General features: G+C 36.8%; 1 protein-coding gene across 3 annotated transcripts in view; it reads left to right on the top strand.

Annotated features, from left to right (window-relative positions):
• GBE1 (1,4-alpha-glucan branching enzyme 1) overlaps nt 1–21,232 on the top strand; it is a 139,321-nt gene that overhangs the window by 11,027 nt on the left and 107,062 nt on the right. The gene's annotated exons all lie outside the window — the stretch shown is intronic.

Below are 21,232 nucleotides of genomic sequence, written 5' to 3'. Positions count from 1 at the left end.
TTTCAGACAAAAATTTATAAATAAGAAGTGTTTGCATTTAGAGATATTTGCCAAACTTCTTTGCATTTTCTTTGTTTCATCAAAAATTTTGGGCAGAAAAGCTTTTTCTGTTTGCTACTTGTCCTAAAATAAATAAGAGTATGAGTTCATAAATCAGATTATTTGCTACTTTACTTGAACACTGTAAATTCATGTACTTAAAAACACTTCAAAGCTGAAGACTGCCTCTTCCTATCCCTCCTGTGCCCTCAGTTTTAGATGCCGCAGTTGATGTGTATGTAGGTGAATGGAGAACTTTCCTCAAAAATTCAAAACCCTAATAATTGGTATGGTGTTTGCTTTTTTTACTCTTTTTGGGTGATAATGTCAGTGTCTAACCAAGTAATGTATGAAATGTATGTTGTTTTTCTGTTGCTGTGGTAGAGGATGATTGAAAAGCTGAAGTTGGCAGAAGGCAGGACCTGGGGGAGGTTAGAGAAGTTTGCTGCCAGACTTGATATTGCCATGTACTGATACTATGTGGGCACATTTAGCTTTCCTACTTGCATATAAATTCCACCCCTTTATCCTCAAAATTTGCCATGCGGTGAATGCTGATTTATAGCAGGAGCTTTTCTCTGACTTGAAGGTATTTTGTTCCAGAGATAGGTGTGAGCATGTTTTAGGACTGAAGATGGCACATAAGCTAGTTTAAAATTCACTTTGTCCTGAATGCTCACGTTCAGGCAGTGACTGCTGCTCAGGTGAACTTTCAAGCTACTCAAGCTTTTAAGTAGCTTGAGTAGCTTGAAAGTTCCAAACAACTCCAAACAGAGCAGATGTCATCAGTTCCTTTTCTGCAAGGCTCCCTGTACAGTGGGTTTCAGCAGATTTCATGGATCTATTGCTTAAACTTAAACCATTTCTGTTAACTTTTTCAACTGGATAATAAAAATATAAGGTTCCTAAATGACAATGAAAGACAGTCTATAAATCTGGTTGTTCAAAAATATGCTTTTTCTTCTGAGGAAAGCAATCTCCTGCTTTTTCTATGAATTGATAATAGGATGAAAAGGTGCTTGTAGTACAGAAGTTAACTTAGTCCTTTACACTTTTTTGTTGGTAGAAAGTGTCTGTGGGTTCCAAATAAGTAAAATTAATACACTCAGTTTTTGTTCGGAGATGTATTTTAGTTTAAGCTTGTGAATTTGGGAAGGACAGGAAAAGCTTTGCTATAAAGATTAGGTGGGTAAATACAACTAATGATCCTTCTCACTTGAAATTTTTTTAAATTTGGATTGAAATAGGGCTTGGATGTCAACTATTTTAGCACAGCCAGTAAAGCAGGAATGTTGTTACTGCACAGTAACAATGACTGGATTAAAGTGTCTTTGCATTGTGAATAGGATCTCTTCTGGACCATGAAGTTATGGCCTGAGTATTACAAGATAACAAATGATGTCTTTGAGTGTGACTATCAGGCATTCTCTATTTTGGCCAAGTGATTTGGCTTTTTGCTTAGCAGTAAGTAGTATATACAAAAACATAAACAGACTTTCTTCTACAGCAGAAGCAAATACTTCATCTGGGATGGGGGCCTTTGAGTTGCAGAATGAGAAGTAAGGCATGACCTTTCCTAATACCATAAATAACATATTGCCATCAAAGCAGACATCAGACTAAGCTTTCAGCAGCAGTCAGGGTTGACTTGAGTGATTTCCAGCTTAAAATGGAGGTAGCTGTAAGTGGCAATTATGTCCATTAAGTGTCATTGTAGACCACTTTGACCATAATGATTTCTGACAGAAACAGCTCTCAAGCCTTACAGATGCAGGAAATGCCAAATCTGATTCTTCTCCAGGTGTCTCACTGAACAGCTTGTTTGTCCTTAAGCAGTGGAGATCAGAAAGGTTTGCTGCAAACACAGTACCTGTCATTACTGTTATTCAATTTAAAGTGTTTCTTCTAAAATGGGTAGTGAGTTCTGGCATGGAGGTTGGATAATCATTGCACTCCTTGACAGGTAAACCAAAAGAGGGAGTTACTGAAGTAGAAAGTCCAGAAAAAGTAGTAAATGTCCACAAAAAGACATTACCAATCTAGTGTACAACACTGACAGTTTATGGTGTAAGAGCGTGCTTTTCATAATACAAATTATTGCTGGTGCCCAGTCCAACCCTGTTAAAAACTGAATGATGAATGCCTTCATCTAATGGCATACCCACTAAGGACTTTAGCAGGCAGAAGGACACTGCTCACCAGTAGTGTTTGCTAATACACTGGCAAGCATTTCTAATGTAAACCTGGTTTTAGAACAACAGTTTTCACAGTTGGAAGGGTCAGAGACATCTCCTGGGTGCACTTGCATAGTTGCTTTAGATGGTGCTGGGGCTGACTACCCTGAAGTGGGAGGTCTGACACCATGTTTGTATAACTTGTGGACTTTTTACCAAGAGGTAACAGATTGAACTTCAGGTATTTGACTCCACTGATTACTGTGGAGTCAAATAAACTGTCCACTGATCAGTTTCAAAGGCTGCTCTGGGTATTGTTGACTCTTGTCAGCAGCCTCTGTATGTAATTGCTTGTTTAAATAACTGTAAAAATGCCACTGCGATTTCTCCACAGATAGGTTTTTATTAAATGCTTCATGACATTTGTCTAATACAAGCCATGTTTAGTCTGTGTGAAGGAAAGCAATGTGATAGTAGTAAACTGTGGTGGTTTTTGTATTTATTTTTTGATATTTTTTCCAAACTAAGGTTTGTCTGTCCAGTCTTTGCTTGTTCAAAAGAACAGCAAACTGTGCTAAGTGTGTCAATATTTTTTTTTTTTTTGTATGTGTGCTATTCTCTTATTCTGTTTCTGATGTTTATCTTGGTTCTCTTTCCTAGGTTATGTGGATTGCCTGCCAGGAACTGTAAGAAATTCAGGGATTTGTCAGAAGGGAGAAGGCGTTTAGCCTCTGGAACCTTTTCTGGCATTCATTTTATCAATATTACTCCATGATAGGTGTCAGACAACATGGTGCTTACAGTCATGTTTGTTACAATGCTGTTAAATACAGACAATGCATATATATTGTCGAGTTTAACGGGTGTATGTTTTATCCTTTGGTTTTCCATGAATTGCTGTAGTGATGAGGACTAGTTGAGAAAAATTTGCAGGAGAATAAAGATCAGAAGGAGATTGTGCTGTGTTTTGGTATTGAAGGGTATGTGTTTTTGTGTTTTTCTTTTTTTTTTTTTTTTTTTTTTTTTTTTTTTAGCATTACTCCTGGTATTTTCAGTGGGTGTTGCTACTTAGAGCAACATAAGACAGATCTGTATCAGAGAAAAAATGGTATAAGACCTTAAAATCTCTAAATTAACCTTTTTGCCACCTTTTTGGAGAGGTTGGAAGCTGACACTTGGTTCTTCCTAGCACAGAGAAACATAATTTTGATCTGATGGCTCCATACCCTAGCTTTGATATTTCTGACCATGCAAAAGCATAAGTGATCAATAGAAGAAGAATAAGGTTAAGGGTTTTTTTTGGGTTTTTTTATTCAAGGACCATAATTCTTGTGGCAAGGAAACTCTTAACAGAAAAGTAGGCATAAACAGCAATTTGTGGCTGTTTTTAAAAATGTCTTTCATACTTTGCAGTGGTGTGTTCCCATAAAATTTTTCAGATCTATGGGTATTTTTATTTTAAACTACAAGGTGTGGTTTTTTTTTTTTTTTCTAATATCGATCTGCAGTTGATTAGCTTTCTGAATCTCTTTTGCTGAAGTTTTTGATTCTCAAATGTCAATGCAAAGAAAGTATCCATCCCCTGCAGCTTGTAAATTACTTTTCTGGCTTTCTACAGCTTTGTACAGAATAGGCTGACCAAGACTGAGGTTGCATGAACAGCTCTGTGGGAGAAGATAGGAAGGAGCTGAAAAGTGCTGGTTGAGAGTTCTCTGGATCTTGCTGTGCTTCATCAAGGTGGTGTTCCTACTGTGGTTTGCTTTCCCCTTTAGAGGACAAGAGGCATTGTAAAAATCTCAAAATTCAGTGGGGTATGAGCTTTTACCTGGTAAAAATCTAATAGCCTTTAAGATGCAAAGAGGCATCTAGAAAACAGTAGAGATCGGCAGTGCTGTTGTGCATGTGCTTTGGCAGTGAATGCATCATTTCCTAGGCTAAAAGCTTTGGCTTAAGATTTTCTTTTTTCCTGCTGTTTCTGTTGATACTCTTTCATCAACTGATCTGCTTGTGAATTATGAAAGAAACCATGAGGAAATTGAAGCAAAGAGAAAATTGCGGTTTTGACAGATGGACTCAGGAAAGGTTCCTTTTGTGATATGGAATAAAGTGGTGACATTTTACAGTGATAGATCTTGCCAAATAAAGTTTACATGTATGACCTTAATTAAATGACAAGCTATTTATTAAACAATTACTAGAATTATATATATCCCCAGGAAACAAGCTAGGGTGTTACAGCTGCAGTGTAGGGTATCAGATTACAAGTTTAGTGTTTCAAAACTCATTGGCTTGGAAGCCTGAATAGGTGGTGACATAATGTAGATAAAATATTAGGATACTGTTGCACATACTACCATAAGATTCTAATTTACTTAGCTGTTTCTACCATTCATAATATAGCCAAAGCAAATTCTGAACTGGATGAATGCAGTGGAATGTCATACGCTCAAATGCATGTGCATACAAAGTGGCTACTGTAATATAAATTTGAATTCCTGTCTTCTCTAATAACTCCACTCTGCCTCTTTTAAAAACATTCATTGCCTCAACAAAAATAAAACTAAAGGATGTGAGTGTTTGTGAGAGACAAGGCGAACTTGGGAGCAAAAGGAAAAGAAAATAGGAAATGCGAATTTGCAGACAAGCTCTAAAGGTTGTCATGAAAGCTTGGGTTATATCTCTTTCAGAAGGTGTCCAGACTCTGCTGTGTTCTGTTTTCCAGCTATAAAGAGAAAGTGTGTGGTGTGGGAGTTGTCTGGGTAGGGTTTTTAAATAACTGTTATGGTGGTCATAAGATAACTGGAGCAAACAGGTTGTAATTGCAACCTGTAGTGTTGCTTTTCATGATGGTTATTGCAGTGACACGGTAATTGCAGATCACATGAAATCTCAATAACTTTTGTGGTGGATTATTGCTTCTGCCTGCTTGTTCCTTTGTGCTCTGCTGTGATAGCTGACAAGGGAGATGCCCAAATGCAGGGAGCTTAAATAACTGCATCATTGTATCATGTGTCTACATGAGCAAGATGGTTATCAACCTTCAGGTGGAATAATGGCATATTTCATTGTGAGTCTTGACTAATTCTTGATGTTCGGATATCCTGGTTAGATATCACTAAGAAATTTTTATTAGTAGATAGAGCCATGTAAGTGCTTTTTGTTAAATTTTTAGAAATACAGATAACTGTCAAATCTTAAGAAATAGCTTCTGTATTATTCATGATGCAATTTGTATTGGATACAATCGTGTCAGTACTCCAGGGAATGCTGTATATTATGGGAAATGTTGTACCTTACCAAAATGCAGCCAAACAAAAATCATACCTTACTGACGCTGCACAAACCTTGTGATTATTGCAAAGCTATCTTGAATTCAAGCATTATGAAAGGGTAAAATATACAGACTTGGTGTTTTCAGATCTTAAAAAATACTTACATCACGTCTTTTGTGCTCTTTACCCTAATTACCTTTCCTGCTTTTGCCTGCCATGAGAACCATTTCTTTGTACACCTTTATTGTATTCTTTTTACATAGGGAGCAATCTGGAGTAAGTATTGTGGGTCTGCAAGGCAGCACTTCATGGTCTTTGAGAAGTTTGGGATTCTGAGGCTGATAATACCAATCTTTCTTTTGAAAAAAAATACAGCAGTTGTGTTACTTTACAAGGTAGTGGAGGGAATTCACTCCAGAGCATTAATTACAAAAGAAAGAAATATGCTTTAGAAAGATGGAAATTTGATTGTCAAATATCTTAGTACTTGGTAATAACCTAGAACAAGTTTGTTTTTGGGTTTTTTTAATTGTTCCTGTGATGTCTGTGGTGTATCTGTGTTGTAAACATCCAGAATAAAAGTACTTGTGAAACAAAATCTGTCAGATTCTGTCATTGTTTTAACATATATTTTATATTCAATTAGAATATGCAGCATACTACTGAAGCTCTTCATGAAAACTTATGAGCACTTACAGGTGACCTCAGGGTTGAGGTAGTAGAGGATCTTGTAAGTTTGTGTGGAGCTGGTAGCATGGGATCATAACAGCTCAAAAATAAAGGAGATTACAAGTGCAAACTAAAATTGTGGCAGCATTTGTTCTTCAGTCTTCAAAATTGTTAATGAAATGGGATTATTTGGCTACTCAACTCTGTTCAAGGTGTGTTATTAATGGATTTGATGGGGGGCACACATTTGATGGGAGTGACTTTTTGGGAGTGGGGTTTTTGTGGTGGTTTTTTTTTTTTTTTTTTTTCCTTTCTGAATTTCTCTGTGAACTGTCCAAGGAGTGACCATTTTCTGAGCTCTAGCAGTAAGCAAAGTTTGAAGTTCACTGAATGGTCCTTAGAATAGCTGTCCTTGGTGCAAGTTAAACTTAGTATTAAGTTTATTTTTGTTTCTGGGAGAACAAACAAATAAGAAATCAATAATTCAGTAGGCTGAGATAGTTTCTGTTGCATTCATGTCCATAACTGCTGCTTTCCCATCACCCTCCCATCAAAACCAAACCAAAACCCAACCAACCAGCAACAAAAGACCCCAACAAAGAGAACCCCCACAAAACCCTTTGGCAGCTAGTTGCTACTAGGAAATTATTCTCAAAGGAAAAGTGGAGGGTGCCTGACACTGAAATTTGGTCTAGAAAGAGCTAGCTAATTTAGTTCTTAAGATTTAGTTTTTAAGTTTAGGCCTTGCATTCTGTTTGTTTTGGAGAAGGTTACCATATCATGCTCATTGTCATTCATGTTGGCTGGCATCTGCCTCTGCCAAAATACATACTTTGAAAGTGCTTACCTATTTTGCCCAATAATTTCATATGTAAATAATGAGCTAATTAAAGAACAGTTTTTCCCTTCAAGACACCTTAAACTTTTAACAAAATGGGTTTGGTTTTGTTTTCTTAGGTTTGCTTTGTTTAGGCTTTTTTTGTTTTGTTTGTTTTTTTTTGCCTGTGTGTCTTGAGCTATTTGAAATGTCAGGTTCTTAAAATTATATTAGGGACACTTTGACTTGTTTTGAGACCTGTATGGAGAAATGTTGCCCTGTTACTTGGGGAGTTCATAGCTTGCCTTTGCTCCAAACTGAGGTGAAGGGGAGGAGAAAAGTCTTGCCAAAAGGGAAAGTTGTGGCCAAAGAACAGGTCAGGGCCTGGCTGTGGGACCCTGCTTTTTTTTTGTCATGGACCTGGAAAGTGCTGGGAGCCTGAGAGACTAAATGGGAGGGCTGGTGGAGAAGTTGAGTAGGTCCTGTGTGCCCTTAAAGGGTCTAACAAAACAGAGTTGGGTCATGTGTGCAAGTTGAGATTTGTGTTGGAGAGCAGGCATGAACCTCCCCCAAAGGTCAAGTGTTACACATGAGTGCAATGCAGTTCTAGCAACTCTTTTAATACTAGAAAGAGAGATGAATTGCTGGTTTGGACTCCTTAATATTGTCCAGATCCCTTTTTGTTCATATTATTCGTTACATATACTGACTATGCCTTCAGGAATTTAGTTTTTGTGTATTTTACCTCAGTAAGCAACCTGAAAATTTATTCTTGATTAGGAATAATTGATAAACTTAGGAAGCTTCTCTAAAGCTGTCTGACAAGTTGCAAATTTGTTTTTTCAGTTGTATTTCCTACAATCATCAAATGGTTTGGGTTGGAAAAGACCTTAAAAATCATGCAGTTCCAACTCCACTGCCATGCACAGGGGTGCCTTCCAGTGCAGGTAAAAGAACATTTTAATTCAAGCCCTGCTTGTTGTTCTCCTCCTCACATGGTATGTACATCTTGTGCTGGAAACCTTAAACAGGCTTTTGCTCCATATAGGACATGAAACATAACTGCATGGGCTGTGTGATAATTTGGATTTGGGAGAGAAGCTGGGGTTCTGGGCTGTGTTTGCCTGTCTGACCTGTACTAAAGGACTGTGAAGGAGAAAGAAGGGCCTTTCTGCCAGTGTCTTGTCTGTCTGGTGTGTTGCTGGAAGCTTTTTGTCATAACCAAATGCAAGTGTATTGTGTGATGTGGTGCATTAGGACACCACACCAGGGCTTTTGAACAAAGGTGTCTGAAAAATTCATCACACAATCACCCACTCTGTGGCTTAACATTTAAAAGAAATTAGGAGTTAATTTAGTGTGCACGTTCTTAAAGGCACTAAATGCTCAGCTCAAAAAAAAAAAAAGAAATGAGAATAATTATGAATTTTTCTTAGAGTATATGAATATAGAGTATATGACTATATGAATAGAGTATATGACTATAACAATTCAGTCTTCCTTCAGATTTAAAAATAAGGGAGTACACAGTAACAGCTCTGCTGTATGAGAGACTGCATGTTGTATGGCATTACACTAATTCTAGCCATTGCACTGCAATGACTGTCTGACTCCCTCCTTGGTGGTGTAAAGGTATGTTTTGTCCTTTGCAAAGGAACACATGCTAAACTACTTTTGAGGTAGTAGCTGGGCTGTTTTTTCCATGGTTTTGTGTGTTTTAGCCTTGTGGGATTCTTGTGTGCATAGATACAGCAACACAAAGAAAGAAAATTAATGCAAGCGGAGGGGAGGTGTATGTGATTGCCAGTAATCCAAGATATATTTGAGTGCTTTGGCATTTGCTGTGGTTGTCGTATTTGTTGTCATCTCCATTGTTGGTTTTATATATCTTATGTGCTTTGTGGTGGTTTTAAATTTATTTTTTTCTAAAGCAGAACTGTCTAGCTACAGTAGATGTGAAGTACTAAATGTTCAGAGAACGGTTCTGGTTGAAGGGGACTGCTCAAAGCTGTTGGAGTCTAAGCTCCTGCTCAGGGTCTGGGTCAATAATGAATAGGGGCTGGATTGTGCAGGATTTTGTTTTCTTGCATGTGAAACCTACAGGAATGGTGCCTTGGTCCTAAGAGAATATTTATTTTCTTCTCTCTAGGTGGCACCCCCTATCAATTTTTGCATGTGTTTTACTCTTAAATCTTTCATCTTGTACCAGTTCAGATGGCAATTAAAAAAGGCTTCTAACTGGTAGTGCACAAGCTGTGTGTGTTGGGAGGGACAAAATAGGTGATTATGGTATAGATGGTAATGTATGGGTGGCTTTGTAAAAGCTGAATGTGAGTTCAGGCTCTCCAAGAGTAGAAGCAAAAGTTTAAGTATGGCTTTTTGGGAGGGTTATATGCAGTTTAAAAGTTATACATTTATTTCTGGAATAATAAATAGCCAAGCTACTCTGAGGCAAAGAAAAAAAGGTGATAAAAATGAACCATGTTAATTCTTTGCATAGCTGACAATATTGTTTATCTTTCTTGATGCCTTGGAAGTATTAGTATCATTATTACCAGCTTTATTCTTCACATATAGCTCACAAATGAAGAGGCTAATTTCCTAAAAAACTCTGAACACTTAAGTTTTGGCTCATGCTTTTTCTGCTTTGTTATTCCCTTGTGCTGGTGCATATCATGTTGACCTCAAATAAGGAGGCTGCGCTGACTGAAGCTTTGGGACTAACCTGTTGTCCTGCTTGGCTCAGTTTGTAGGTTTTTCTTTGGCAGTTCTCCAGGCTGGAAATTTGAGCTGGTAGTATTTTCTAGGCTTAGTTCCAGTAAAAGAGATATTACTTTTATGTTCTTTTGTATGAATTTCAGATGGGAGAGGGGATGTAAACAATCATATTTGCAGATAATCATATACATACTTTTATTTTTCAATCAAGACTACAGTGCACTGCTTTTTTATTTTGTACTTTAAAGATAGATACTTTGAAATACAGCTTTTCAAGCAGGTCATCCAGTGCAAATTGTCTAAGTTCCTTTGTAAAGAGAAAAAAAAAATATACTAAGTAGTCATAAGAATGTCATAATGTGTGGAAAAGTACTAAAAAGGAAAATTCTGTCCAACATATAATCCATTACTATGTTGCTCAACCTATTTGCTGTTTAAGCTTATCCATCTGTAGTGAGTGCTTAGTAATATTAATTCTCTACAAAAAAGTTTTTGTATAAACAAAGCTTATGTCAATATTTTATATGAAAGATGTCTCTAACTTAAGTAGTTGTTTTACAAGGCGCATACAGTCTTAGGCAGACAAGATGAATTTGAAGCACAATTTTACCTACCCAGTAAATAAAGTGTTCCATTACATCTTCTATTTCCTAACTCCTAATATCAGATGAGGGTTTATTACATGATCTTAGAAGTTTTCCCTGTAGTACTTCACAGTAAGAATGGTTACACCTGCATGTACAATGTATCAGGATGACTAATCCTGGCAATACCTTTGTAGTTTTTCTTTGAGTTGCTGCAAGTGGTTTTCTCTGTGTCCCAAGTTACCTCACCACTTCAGATATTTAAAATTCTGTTGTAAACTTCGCTGTCTTGATGTGCCTTGAGTTATTAAGAGATTTGAGTGTTGCATAGTAATGAAGTACTAGTTAATACTCTCCCCTGTATTTTGTTTGCAATTTTCTTTAGTAATATCAATTCAAAACTTGAATCATAAGCTTTCTGTTGTGACACATAAGTCACATTGTAGAAAAGACTCACATGCTTGGAGGCTGCAAAGTAAATGATGTCTAAAGTTATTAGGCTCTCCCTAACATCCAGTATATCTGCAATCTCATCAGAAGGGAGGTTTCTTGGAAGTTATGCCATATGTACTTAGGATTTTAAATCATGTGGAAGGGGTATGTGGGGTGAATCCAACAGCTTCTGGGCAGTGCTTTTTCTGCAGTTACATGCTTAACAGGTTTAGGTGATGCAGCAAAACATACTGTTTTAGTCAGATTAGAGATTATGTCAAAGAGATACGGTACCTTAGTGTCTCACAAGAATAGCCAGACTATGTAAAATCTGAAGTGTCCTGTTTTTGATGAAGGTTAAAATTTTCAGTATAGCAACTTGGAAAATCTGATGCTTGCTTTTTTTGGCTAATACAAACTTGTTAGTGGCTAGTATTTTTTACCTCAGTATTCATTCTAACTGAAGTCTGGAATAAACAGTGTTTAGACTGCACCTTGAAAATGCTTGGCCATGAATGTCACAAAATATTCCTGGCAGCCCTTAACAACAATACTTGCTTTTAGCTTGCTTGGCTCCTGTGGGAATTTACTTGATTGCCTGGGACTAGTTGCAGACATTTCTCAAGTACACAGGTTCTAATTATAGTAAATTATGAAGACTTGCCATAAATGTATAAATGTTGGTGTGCTTGGCTTCCCTTGTTCGTCCTGCAGTGAAAGCAGTTAAGAATTAAATTTAGAAAAGTTTGTGCTGTGAAGCCACTGTGGTGCCTCTGCTGAGGTGACTGGAGCTGGTGTGATAATGGTATTCCTCCCCCCCCTCCCCAAATATCCCAGATCTTATTTCCCAATCACTAGAGGTGACTTTTTCTCCCTTAAAGTGGTCTTCTCAAAAGGCTGTTTTTCACAGGCATTACAGGGAGCCCAGCAAGCAGAGCAGGCGTGCTGGGGCAGTTGAATGTGTGGTCTGTGTGAGCAGCCCCCGCAGCTCCTGAGCCTGCAGAGACAGCACTCCCTGATCAAACCAGTGATGGCTGATCAAAGCTGGCATAGTGGTCAGTAATAAAAGCAATAGTCCTTCCTTCTCATTCCATGTTTAATACTTGTTTTTCTAGCTATGGTGCTGTGTAAAAACCTCATGCAGGCTTTTCTGTCCTAGAGTTCTGTGAAGTTTTGTTTGTTACGATAAAATACAGAGGTAAATGACAAGTGGATGATGACAAACAGGTAAAGGCCAGGAAGAAACCTACAATGGCAGGATATTTGTGTGCATGAGTATACCAATTGGGAGGGAGTATATGTTTGTGCATGACAAAAGAAAACAGATCATATCTTTTAGATCATGAGTACATGCGCATTCTAAATCTAATAGAATGTAAGGGGTTATTTAATCAGGTGGAATACTGTAGGTTTATGGAAAAGAAAATTTTTATGGGAAGAACAGTTTGGAGAGGCAGCTGTTAATATAGGTACCTTTTCTCAAACCATCTTTTTGACAGTCTCTTAAGATGGCTGTCCATTTAAATCTGCTTCAAGTTTGACAAAAAAACAATCCTGTAGTAAGGGGAGGTTGTGTTTGTTTGATATTTATCAAGGATGAGAATTTTTATTTAAGTTTCTAACCTATCTTTCAAATAGTGACCTATACAGTAGTTTAAATATACAAGCTTTTGATCTTATCCATTATATCATGACTTTATTTTTAAGTTCTGGAGCATATTTTTAAGGGAGCTGAAATATGACTTGTGGAAATGAACAATGAAGCAGTAGCTAGAGCAGCTGGACAGTTTTCTGTCAGAGAATTCAAATAACAATTCTTAGTCCATCCTGTTTCCGCCAAAGTGGGATGAGTGGCAAAGGTAGTAAGGAATATCTGGTGTTTTATTTCAAATAAATCAGTAGTTCTGACTTTTGATTTTAAAGTTTTTTTTTCTGTTTGGGAGACAAATAAAACTTTCAGTTTTAATTTCTTGTGAATTTATTTAGAAAGGTAAGTCCTTAGGCTTGTGTTGAGCTTCATTTATTGCAGTTCATGTTACTTGCAGCTTTTCAATATGGAAGTCAAACTGATGCAGCAGACTTGAAATCCAGGTTTGAAAAGAAACCAATGTCTTCTTATGTTTGCTGCTGTGGCAAACTAATAAAAAACCCAAACCCACAATGTACAAACCAGCTTTAAAACAAGATTAAAGGGTTATTGAAGTCTATTATTTTGTCACTGTGCAGGGCTTTTAAAACCCATAGGAGGTGTGTGAGCTGGTTCTCACTGCACAAATAAATGCTTTAGAAATGGTGCCATCTGGTGCTTCCAGGTTACTTAAGTCCTGCAATAGTTAATAACCCTTGACTATCAAGAGAAGAATTACAGATTTTTTTTACAAAGATTCTGTTTTTCCCTGAAGTCTCTTGCACACCAACTTTGTTTTGATTCAAGGTTTGTAGTAGAGCTGTAGTAATCCCTGACTCTTTCCCCCAGACTGGACCTTGATTTCTGTTAACACAAAGGGGGTGTGTTAGCAATAGCTAGCAGTGCAATTGAATGGGAATTGATAAGCTGTTTTTTACAGCTTCTTTAAAATGAATTCTGGTAAATAAAACATCTGAGTTCTTTCTAGATTAAGATGCTTTTAAGCATTTATTTATATGATGAGTAGAAACAGTTTTCAATGTTCTACTAATAAATACATGCTTAGAAGAGGAACAATAAGCTGCTTTTAGCATGGGGAGAAAATCTAATCTTTGGTTTCTAGTTAAATAGTACTGAATAATAGAAGAATTTGTGAACTTATAATAAAAAGGCATTAGTAAACCAAATGATTTTTTGACTCAGTTGTCTTCATATTACAAACAAATTAATAATTATACTGTTCCTATAGGTTATCCATGAACGTGATTAATGTTCAGTGTTACATTTTTTAGTGTGTTTCGGCCATATGGAAACCTGAATGTTTAGCAAGAGCACAATTCCAAATTAAAGCAATAAATCAGAGTTAGTGAAGTAAGGTGTGCAGTGTGACCCGCTGCTCGACAGCCACTGAGAGAGAGCAGTGTCTTGTCCCGCTACTTTTGGCAGCAAGAGCCTCTTTATCAGCTACTGTCGTTCCAGTCACGCTTGTGTTCACGTCTTTGCTACATGCTCTGCTGATTACCTTGGAAAAGGGCAATGCTGTAACTGTTCAACTGACCTTTCAGTTTATTTTCTCTTGTGTATTATGAAACATGAGCTAATGCAGCCCCAGTCGACTGATTTCAAGAAAATCTGTCGTTGTGCTTCTGCAGCTTTCTGCTCAGATGTGATGGGGTTTCTCTGTAGTTACATTAATTCCAGAAACTCCATCAACTTCAGATATCATCGCAACAGTGAAGCAAATTATTATAGCTAAAAGAGGGGCTTTAGTGTACAACTCGTGCATAATAAAGACTACTTAGCGGAGGAATAGTGGGACAATGACAATGAAATGAAGAAATCCTACGCCTAAATAAATGAAGTATGCTGCTGGTAGATTTATCTCCTTACATTCAAAGAAAAAATATATAGGACTCTCATTATTTTGTAATTGCTGTCTTATTTAGACTGTATCCTTGTGATAGGGAAGCTCTCTTGAGTGCTTTTGCAGATACAGAATATACATAGCTGTGCCATTCCAGAAGGTTGTAACACAGCTTAGTATTTAAGGTTTGGGGGTTTGCTTGTGGGGTTTATTTTGTTTTTAATTTTTGTTAGGTTTTTTTTTTCTTACTTTGTTCCTTGAGGAATGTGTGGTTTAGTTGTTTCATTTTTTAAAATTACTATATACCTTTTATTCCATCAGAGGGTTGAAGTAAATGGCTTTCTTGTAGGAAGTGTTGATACATGCACAGCTCTTTGTTCTTTTCTCCTGCAATGGATGTCTCTAAGTAGTTTGCTGGGCTTCTGATGGAAAGAAAATGCCTCTTGGTTCTTCTAAACACTAGTAATTTGTTACACTTAAGCTGTGAGGTGCATCCATGTGTTTCTAATAAACTGAAGTGGGTGAGAGATGAACAGGAGCCTGTATAAAAGAGCCGCTAAATATTGGCCAGGGTGAGGTGGGTGGGAGGGTTTTTTTTTTAGGATTGGAATTGGTTTAGATAAGCCAGTGGAGCAATTGTTAATAATTGATTGCATTAAGTTTGCATTTGGTACATCTTGTAATCTCTCCTGTATTTGGTTCTGAAGTAAGAATTATGTGTGTTTATTCTGATGCTGATGGCAAAAATATTACAGCTGTCTGATGCTGCCAAAGCCACTAAGTTACCTTAAAGGTTGAAGCAGGGAAGATGGCTCCTGGTCAGCAACAAATAATCTTCTTGCTAAAATACTATGAAATGATATTTATCCATATTAGACCTCACAGCTTACAGATCTTTACATCTCTGCTAGAAATTGCTGGTAGAATGTCAAGAAAATCTGTGGTTCCCCTTTTTCTGCCCATTTTTAGTTGTGCTTCTATGTACTGGACTTTTTGTTAGGGCTTGACTTGCATGTCATTGTACTGTAAGTTATTTTGCAAGGAGGTGATGCTGAATGAGATGCCTTGTCTTGTGTTGATGGCTTTCAACAGAGTAAGTGATTATGTATTATTTATCCCAAGCAAATATTTCTTAATTTTTGATGCTACATTTAGTTTGAGGTGTGAACTACCTTAGTGTTCTATGCATAAATTCTTGATCTCAGCATTCTGAAATCATGAAACATCCAAAGAGAATTGGGAGTTATTCATTATCTGCCAAGTAGGGAAAATTTGGAAAAGTTACTTTTCAAGCTTTTGCCTTTCCTGCTCACTCTTATGAGTTCTCTGCTGGATGCTCTTCTAATAGCTAGTAAAAAGAGCACATTTTTGGTAAAAATTACAGCACAAATGGTTTAGCTGTGTAAGTTCCTTATTGGAATAACTATATCCTCATTTTTTTGGGGAACTATTGATTTTATTACTCCTGAAAGGAACTTAATGCCATTGGCCAACCTGCAGAAGCCTTAGTTTTCAGCTAAAAGTGTGTTTTAAATTGCTTCTGATGTTGGAGAGAGGCAAATCGCTTTGTAGTGAACAATTTTGTGGATGGAGCGATTAGAACTTTTGGGGAATTCAGATTTAGCTATGGGGAAACGTCTTAAGGTCATGAATTCAGAATCATGTAACAACTTTGCTTTTAACCTGCAGAAAAGCAAAATTAAGTGGTCATCTCCTGGATCTTTATAATCATCATCCATGGCTATCTTGTGCTTCTAAAGCATTTCTCAGAATTGTTCTAACACTTCAAAGGCTGAGTGATTTGCATGTTGTTGGTGTTCCTGAATCTATTTAAATGTATATTAAAAACAATTTCCTGAATGGGACATGACTTGCTTGCAGAAAGTGCAAGTTAATCAGCTACAACTATAAAATTGGTAAAAGTTAAAAATGAAAAGTGTGTGACAGAGGGTGGAGAAAAGAATGAAGTAAAACCCAAGGCTCCTGTTTTGGTATATTTTCACTAGTGACAAATGAAATTGAAGAAGCTGCCAGCCCAAATTTGCTTGTATTGCATCATTCTAGTTCAGAGTGGTCTGGTGCCTTTAATTTGCTGGGCTGTAGAAATTTTGCTTTAGGAAGAGCTTTTTCTCTCCTGCTTTGGTCTTCCTGCAATCCATTGCTTTCTGACCAGTTGAATGATGAGAGATTGAGGGAATAACTGGCTACAGCCTAGAGGGAAAGATGAGAATCGGGGCCTCACTAATCTGAGCAGGGACTCTGCACTGGCTTTGGTGTCAGTGAAAGTCTTTGTAACTGCATCTTCAAAGTGATTGCAGCAATATTACAAAGAGGCAATTTGTGAGCAGCCCCATAAAGCTATGGACTATGGTCCATGACACTGACATTAATTTAAATGTTTGTACTCGCTGGAAAATGGAGGATTTGATTACAGAGAGTACCTCACTCGGTGTTGTCTTTCATTTCCTGTTTCCTTTGGTATCTGCAGAATTGGGCTTTCCATATGGATACCAGATACCATTATCAAAGTCTCTCCTACTTGCTTTCATCTTTTGAATAAATTAGCATTAATACTGGGCTAATACTGTAGAAATAAACTATCACCAAAAAGCTGATGTGGACAAAAATCTAAAAGATGAATAGATACTAAAACCAGCATCATAAGCAGAAGAGGGGCTAAAATAATTAATTTTAGTGTTGTTGCCACAGGTCTTACAGTAAGATGATTGACTGTTCTATAATCTGCAGTAACAACAGCTTTGTAAAAAAAACCATAAGAATGGGCATAAAAATGTCTTGAAGTTTTGCATCCGTCTTGGCGTTCAGCACCAGCCTCTTTAAATGAGATAATCTTGTATGCTGCCAAGGCCTTTTTGGTTGTATTAGTTTCTGTTTAGATTGCTGTGATGCCTGAGAAACTGAACCTAATCTGGTTAAATTTAAAAGTTTAAAATACTACAATACCTCTGTGTTATTTTATGAGGTGGCTGGGAAGGAGTTAGTACCTCTTCTGCTTGGAAGAATAAAGATGTGAAAGCTTTATATGGTGCTCTAACTCAGTGCTTTGACTTGCCATCAGACTGTTCAATAATCTGCCAAAAGTCTTATTTCAATAAAGCAGTCGACTTTGGGGAGGAAGGAGAAGCTTAGCTTTATTTTTCTTATGCTTCATATTGAGGCTAACAATTTTAACATATACCTGAGACTTTTTTAATGGGTTCAATAGTTGTCTTATCTCAGTGGTTATAGGAACTGCAGAACCAGGGTGTTTGTATATCAGTTACAAAATAAGTAGAACATTGTTTTTTGGTAAAAGGCTGTATAGTTTAGCATTAAACTGAGAACTCTTCACTTGTACTGTATAAGTTTCAGTTGTATAGGTATCCATAAGACAAAGCATTTGAGAGTGTTTCAGTGATAGAAGTGTGAGGAGTAACTGCTCAGCAGACATGTCAATTCTTGAAGTGGTTGCTGATGTAATGTTGTCTTTGTGTTCACTTGGAAGGCTATTTTTTTGGCAGGACACTTGTTTACTGGATAGCCATTATAGTAATTCATGTTTGATGTTTTAATCCTGCTTCTATGGAAAGTCAGCCAATTCCTACACTTCTATTGTAAGGCTTCAAACAAAGCTGCATATAAAGCATGGGATTTAAAGCAATGCTGTGTTACAAATTATGAATGTAACAATAGGAAAAGACTGTTGTGACTGTGGTTCAGGTGATGTTTACGATTGCCAGTATTTCACACTGAAATAATGATGGGGAGGGCAAAAATGTTGGTGTAAAAGCATTTGGTAACAGAGTAGTACTTTGTTTCAGTCTATGTGTTCTGTATTCTTGGTCTAATGCTATGACTGAAATCTTTTCAGTAAGTCTGAAGACAAAAATTTCATTTTTTCAGTTTTAAGAAACATTGATCTAGTAACAGAGGCTAGACGAATGAATATAGAACTTAAAAACCTCGCTTTTTCTTAAAAGTTACAGCATCCAGGAGTACACCACAAGCAGTCCCCCTTCTGCTGCTTGTGCTTGTCAGATTTGTGTTGCTGTACCTGTAGTAAAGGACTTCACGTGCAACTTCTTTTAGTTACTTCAGATGCTGTGTTCAGAAATTCTGTGGATCTTCTTGTTGCTCAGTTTATTTTGTCCCAAAAGTAATGGTTGTACTTTTCAAGTCAACTGTTGGGTACAGTTTTTACCTTGTAATCCTCACCAGTGTCAACGTTAACACTCAGAAATTACAAAATCTTAACAGACTTTGCACTCTCTGGGAACTTGAAAAGTGTGAAGGCAGAAGTCAGTCTTTTGTTGTGACTTACAGCTTTAGATGCTGAGGTTGACTGTTCCCATGTCCAGAATGTTGAGATTTTGGTCCTCACTTACGCAATGCATCCAGAGTCTGTCATATAAGTGTATATATATGCATAGCTGAACATGATATAACTTTCAGTGTTGAAGACATCACAAAATGTAGTCTTAATCAGGTGTTTATCTGTGGTTTTAAGACTTGTCGGCTATTAGTGAACAATATAAATATTAGGAATTGGTTGAACAAAAAGAAAAAATCCTGTCATTTTCTGTGTGTAATCCTGGGGTGTCACTTTGGAAGATAAAAAAAAAAGTGTTTAGCAAGCCTTAGTAGTGTAGAAATGAAAGCTGAAATGTTGTGAAAGTGAAACTTTGAAGTTCCCTAAATCTGGACATGAGTATGTACTTAACTCAGTCCTTTCCTTCAAAGGTGCAGCAGGCTACATTTGCTGCTTCACAAGGCCTGTCTGCTGTTTTACAAGTCCTTCTGTGACAAGTAATGTTGTTCTGTGTCCAGAAGTATTTCACCTCCTGAGATGAGTTTTGGGAATAGTTCATAGCAAAAGTAATTGATCCATTTCAGGAATTGGTGAGGTTTTTTGTGAGCTTTGAGCAAACGACAGTTCCTTACTGAATAATCTCAGGAGGTGGTTAAAAAGAATAAATTCTTTTTGGATTATAATTTAAAATCAATTACAGAGAACACTAGTTGTTACAAAAATCTTTATTTCTGCAATGTGATGCAGCTGTAATTCCTGAATTAACTTAGTCTATTAAAAACAATGTTCTTCTGTACAAATAGAAGGACCATTCATAATGTACCTGGTGCTGTGTTGCTGTGTCCCAAGTGTGTCCTGTATAAAAAGCCATTGTTATAAAAATGTTACACATCCTTGCTCAACACTTCTTCTAATATCTTCCCTTTCTTGCCTACCCTCCCTCTTCCCCAAAAAATAATTTATTGAGCATGTAATCTTGCTCACTACTCTTTGAAGAGTGAGCAAAGAGTTGACTTCTTTCGCAATGATACTCATGATCATTTAATATATTAAATGCCATGGTCTCTTTGTGTCATGGTTTGCTTAAACTCTGAATTTACTGAAAGGCAAAAATTGAAGCAGTGGCTGTTCTTAGTGCGTTTATGAAAAGAATCAAGATTTTTACTGATCAAGATTATTACTGATTTTTTTCCCAAAGATACAGAATCACACAATTGCTTTCTGAAATTCAATTTTCATCCATCCCACATTCAAATCCTAATTTTTTAGAGGCTTATTGCTTCTGAAGGAGATGAATGGTTTTGATTCCTAGGAAGGGGTTATGCTGAGGAAGAGGAGTAGGCCACTGGTGCTGCACCTCTAGGTGATGTGAAGTGAAGCCTTTTCTTTTTTTGCACTCAGAGTTTCAGTCCTTCTTTATGGCCTGTAGTTGTTCTCTGGTAATAAAGGATTCATTTCCTTCTTCTGCAGCTTTCAAGGGTTTGTGACTGACTTTTGTTTAAAAATGAACCTTACCACCACTACTTTTACTTTCTGCTGAGTATGGGCAATACTGCATCCAACTAACCATGTTCTTAAAGCTGTGACAATGTATTTGTCATAAGAGTGGGGAGGAAAAGAATAAATTTGGTTAGATAATATATTTCAAAACCGCCTCTTCTATTTTACCTTGATCAAGCTCATTGCTTCAGTTAGATCTTCTCTGAAGTTAGAGCAGCTACATATAGTAAAATAGATCCTGCTTCAGCCACAGTGGAACAAGGTGGAAGCAATACATGTGACAGGTAGCAATTTTGAAACAGTTTATGTATGGCAGAGAAACAGGGATTGGCAGATAACACTCCAAATATGCTTCTTATTATATATTTTTCCCTTAACCAATTAAATATATATACATAACTATACTTCTTGTATCATACAATATTTTAAAGAATGACTTAAATTTCTAAGCTATAGTGGTTGTTTTATTTTTTCCCCCCAAGGATAACCCTTCAAAAATAGAGTAATTTGATTTTAGCAGATGATATATGTTGGAATTCTGAGGGCACTCGTGACTAGTGCTGTGTTTCTGTATTTAAGCTTTTATATAAATCTTTGTGATTGCAGCTGTTTAAAATGTAAGTTGATCAACTGCGTTTGTATGTGTATATAATACACTTATAGTTGGAAATCTGACAAAATATTTTCCCTCAAGGACATAAATGAAATTGATTTGCAGAGCACTAGTAGTTAGTAATGCACTTCTGAGGATTATACCCATGAGCAAGTTTTAAAGGAATAATGCAGGTGGATGGACAAAAATAGTTATGAGTGTATTTGCTAGTGTATCCTGGAGGCATTTTCAAATCTTTCTCCCTTTAAAGATGATCATCCGTCTCAATAATAAAATTATAAAAACTCACTGGTAGATTAACCTTAATAGTGGTCACAGTACTCTAAATTAGTACAGGTAATGCTGTTTACCTTAAGTAGTAATTAGGTATTTTAATCCTCTACTTTGAACTAATTAAGGGCCAAAAAAATCAAAACTTTGCAACAAATCACAGAGTTCTAAGTCCTGACACTGCAAACAGACTTCTTTAAGCAACAAGGTGCTATTTCATAGGGCTGGTTTAGTGTTTCTGTTTCCTTTTGCGAAACATAGGAAGTGTAATAAGGCCGACGAGTTTGGTTTTGCTGGGGTTCTCTCTGGTTTTTATACACTTCAGAAGACTCTTTACCATTTAT

The sequence above is a fragment of the Fringilla coelebs genome, assembly GCF_963513975.1.
Source record: "Fringilla coelebs genome assembly, chromosome: 2".
Classification (NCBI taxonomy): domain Eukaryota; kingdom Metazoa; phylum Chordata; class Aves; order Passeriformes; family Fringillidae; genus Fringilla; species Fringilla coelebs.
The sequence above is the reverse complement of the archived record's forward strand: the minus strand, read 5'-3'. Positions and strand labels throughout refer to the sequence as shown.